General features: G+C 39.7%; 1 non-coding gene across 1 annotated transcript; it reads right to left on the reverse strand.

Annotated features, from left to right (window-relative positions):
* Nucleotides 1-219: 219 nt before the first annotated feature.
* Nucleotides 220-326, reverse strand: LOC130038494 (U6 spliceosomal RNA). The gene has a single exon (XR_008794719.1). It is a non-coding gene; the product is annotated as a U6 spliceosomal RNA (small nuclear RNA).
* Nucleotides 327-4773: the final 4447 nt, after the last annotated feature.

Here is a 4773-nt window from a genome sequence, read left to right on the forward strand (position 1 = left end):
TCCGTCCATCTTTCTGTTTCTTAAGGATTGTTCTGGCTATTAGGGGATGGGGTGTTATTGTTTCATGTGAATTTCAGAAGCGTTTGATCAATTTCTCTGTAAAAATGTCATGGATAACCTTAATGGGACTGCATTGAATTTGTATAATGCTTTGGGAACTGTTAAGATTTTGATGATGTTAATCCTTCCAATCCATAAGCAGATGACACGTTTCTATTTAAAAGTATGGGATGTTTCAAGATTTTGCACAACAGCCAAGCACAGGGGCCATGATAATCTTCTTTGTGTTATTTTAATTTTAATATATGTGCTGCTGAATTAAGCACAAGACTTGTCAAAGTTTTCCAAAACATTTTAATGTAGCACAGAAAATATTATTCAACAAATATCATCTGGAGTTAAATATGCCTGTCACTAAAACCTGGCCACAAACAGCTTATAATAAAACATAGAATTGTTCTTACACCTAGATACACCTAATCTAAAACTTCACCAACGAATTCCTAACCCAAGAATTAATTGCACATTTGTTCAATATTTACACTGGAAATTTGGGTGTGGACATTGTTGAGTAAAGCAATGGAGGTATAACAATGCATGCCATGGTCTTCGCTCCCAAAGAGTCCATCTATTGGGAATTCTAAGCCATATAGGACAAAGTTAAAGGATGAGTATTTTACGGGTAAAATCCTGATGATTATAAGGATGACTTACCCAAAGAAAAAATGGGAAATTAACTGCTGAATAAGTAATAGGAGTTTCAACCTTATTGAAAACACATGAAAAAAAGTTCAACATCGTTTGGCTACTATGATAATGCACTTTAAAAATCACAAAATGAGATATGGATGTAGTTTTTAGCAGTAAATTACTTAACTTTGGATGCATGGAACCTGGGTTTTATCCCTGGTACTACCAAAAAAAGACAAAAGACAACAAAATGCACAATAATGCTCACCATGAGATGGATATGCCTAAAGGGATAAAGTACATTCGTATTATTTGCAATTCTCTGGATTCAACCTCATAACTCACACTAACTCCACTAGATGCAACTCTGGTGATCTCTGAACACTGCTTGGTGTGGCCACAACAATCTTTTATTTGCTTTTTGGACTACACCTGGCAATGTTCAAGGGTTACTACTGGCTCTGCACTCAGACACCACTCCTGGTATTGCTCAAGGGACCATATGGGATCCCAGGGATTGAACCCAGGTTGGTCACGTGCAAGGCAAGTACTCTGCCCACTGTATCACTCTAGCCTCAATAAGAATTTTTGATGCATGCTGAAAGTAGACTATGGATAAAAAAATGATGGCTGCTTTGTGCCTATATTGCAAACCATAACATCCAAAAGGAGAGAAAGATTAATAGGGAATGTGCCTGCCACAGAGGCAGGGGGTGGGAAAAGGTGGGGGTGGCAGGAGGGACACTGGGACATTGGTGGTGGACAGTGGGCACCGGTGAAGGGATGGGTACTTGAACATTGTTTGATTGCAATGTAATCAAGAAAATTTGTAAGTCTGTCAGAGAAAGATTGCATTCATCTGGGGAACATAAAGTAACAAAATAGGAGACCAACACCCAAGAATAGCCGAGATAAGTACCAGGAGGTTTACTCCATGACTTGGAGGCCAGCTGCACATGCTAGGGGAAAAGGCAGCTCAGATAGACAAGGGAGCACCAAATAAAGGGTGTTGGGTGGATCCTCCCAGGATGGGAGAAGTATGCTGAAAGTAGACTATAGACCGAACATGATTGCCTCTCAATGCCTCTTTTGTGAACCACAGCACCCAGAAGGAGAAAGAGAATGGAAGGGAATGCCCTGCCACAGAAGCAGGGTGGGGCGGGAGGGATGGGGGGTGGGAGGGATACTGGGATCCATGGTGGTGGAGGATGGGCAGTGGTGGAGGGATGGGTACATGCTCCTTGTATAATTGAAACCCAAGCACAAAAATTTGTAAGTCTAAAACTGTACCTCATGGTGTTTCACTAAAAAAATTTTTTAAAAAAAGAAAATTTGTAAGTCTGTAACTGTATCTCACAGTGATTCATTAAAATTAAAAAATAGTAATGAAAAATAAAGCACAGTAGAATTCAATTTTGCACCCAACATAATGACTATATATTTTAAAGGAAAATAACAAGTTTTAGCAAGCAAGAATATAATAGAAATCAAGGTTTCAGTCATTGCTAATGGAATTTTAAAATGATAGAGCCCTCATGGGATATAGTTTTCCAATTCCTCAAAAGACAATAGAAAATTTTAAAAATTCTATCAAAAATGGGGAAAGGAAATGAATAGACACTTTTCAGAGGAAGACAGGTGGATTGCCAGTAGGGACATGAAATAAATGCTCAGCATCACTTATCACTAAAGAAATCCAAATCAAGATAACAATAAGATACCATCTCACACCAGTGAGAATGACACATATCAACTGTACCTCATGGTGTTTCACTAATAAAACTTTTTTAAAAATAGTTGGAATAATCTATGTTGACAGGGATGTGGTGAAAAAAGAATTCTCATCCACTGCTAGTGGGAATGTTGTCTGGTACAACTCCCATGGCAAACAGTATGGGACGTTCTCAGTAAACTTAGAACTGAACTTCTATATGACCTCACAATCCACTTTTGGGCATCTAAAACACTTTCTCAAAAGGATATATGCACACCATTATCCATTGTTGCACTCAGTACAATAGCTAAGATATGGAATCAACCTAGGTGTCTAACAGCATAAGCACGGATTATGAAGATGTGGTATATTGGAAGATGTGGTATAATGGAAGGACCAATTCATCTGCAAGGACCAATGAAATCATGCAATTTGCTTCAATGTGGTTGGAACTGGAAGATATCGTGTTGAGTGAAGTAAGCCAGAAGAAGAAATACAAGCACAGGATGATCTCCTATATCTGTGCTATACAGAACCTGTATGAAAAAAATGTAGTAAAGAGGGGTTGCCTAGAATACACTTGGCCCCACTGATTAGAGAGAAGGACAGAGAAGGGAAGGAATCAAGAAGTGAAAAAAAGGACTGGAAGCAACGGGTGAACAGCCTTCAGTCATACCGGTGATATGGGGATAAGTGGTGTAGTTATATGTCAAAAACACAGACCCAACAACACTGAAAAAATGCCATCTTAGCCGAGATCAGTACCAGGAGGATTACTCCATGGCTTAGAGGCCAGCCGGGCATTCTAGGGGAAAGGGCAGCTCAGATAGAGAAGGGAGCACCAAATAAAGGGTGTTTGGAGGATCCTCCCAGGAGGGGAGATGCATGTTGAAAGTAGACTATGGACTGAACATGATTGCCACTCAATGCCTCTTTTGAAAACCACAGCACCCAAAAGGAGAGAGAGAACAGAAGGGAATGCCCTGCCACAGAGGCAGGGTGGGATGGGAGGGATGGGGGTGGGAGGGATACTGGGATCCATGGTGTTGGAAAATGGGCACTGGTGGAGGGATGGGTATTTGATCATTGTATAATTGAAACCCAAGCACAAAAATGTGTAAGTCTACAACTGTACCTCATGGTGTTTCACTAATAAAAATTAATTTAAAAAATGCCATCTAAGCTGCAACCACTGGAACTTTGTGATGTGCCTGTCAAGTTGACAGGTGGGATGGGGTGGGGATAGAGATGGGAAGGCAATCTGGGAACACAGGTGAAGGAAAGTTGACCCTGCGATTGGATTGGTGTTGAAATATTATATGCCTATAACTCAGCTATCAATAACTTTATAAATCTAAAAAAGATGGAAGAAAACAAGATTAGATGCTGAATTTTCACTTAACCTAACAGCAAGAATCTGGGTGGAAATGAATCGAGTTCATCTTTGTTTATTATTGTTAACTCCTTTGGGGGCCACATCTGCTAGAGCTTGGGAACTACTTCCAGCTGTGTGCTCTGGAGACATTACTGGCACCTCTGAGGGGACCACATGGTTCTGGGTATTGAACTTAGGTCTCTAGTATGTGCCCAACCCATTGGGCTATCTCTCTGGCCTTAATGAAATTCATTTAATAGACTATACAAATAAATCACGGATATATGCAGCAATAGAGCATATGTAACACTGTAGCACTGTTCTCCCATTGTTCGTTGATTTGCTCGAGTGGGCACCAGTAATGTTCCCATTGTGAGACTTGTTAATGTTTTTGGCATTTCGAACACACCACGAGTAGCTTGTCAGGCTCTGCCATATGGGTGGGATACTCTCAGTAGCTTGCCAGGCTCTACAAGAGGGACAGAGGAATCGAACCCGGGTTGGCTGTGTGCAAATGCCCTACCTGCTGTGCTATCGCTCCAGCCTAGAGCATATGTACATACATATAATATATATAGTCAAAAGAATTAAAAATGGAAATTCAAATCAAGACTCGTGAGTCAAAACTTGGAACCAGACCAAACCAAATGTCCATCAGTTGAAGAATGGAATTACAAAGCGTGGTACAGTCTATAATGGAATAATATTCTTCAATAAAAGGAATACTGATACATGCCACAATATGGATTAACCTTGAAAATATGCTAAGTGATAGAAGCCAGAAACAAAATGACAAGCACTTTGTAATTCTACATATATGACATTTCCAGAAACAAAAAAATATAGAGAGAGAAACTAAAATAGATTAGATTCTGGGATTTGTGGAGGAGTTGGAGAGTTCTATTTGGGGTTATGAAAATATTCTAAAATTATATTATGGTGATGATTTCACAGCTCTGTAAATACACTAGAAGCTACAAAATTGAATGCTTAA

The sequence above is a fragment of the Sorex fumeus genome, unplaced genomic scaffold, assembly GCF_029834395.1.
Source record: "Sorex fumeus unplaced genomic scaffold, SorFum_2.1 ptg000075l, whole genome shotgun sequence".
Lineage (NCBI taxonomy): Eukaryota > Metazoa > Chordata > Mammalia > Eulipotyphla > Soricidae > Sorex > Sorex fumeus.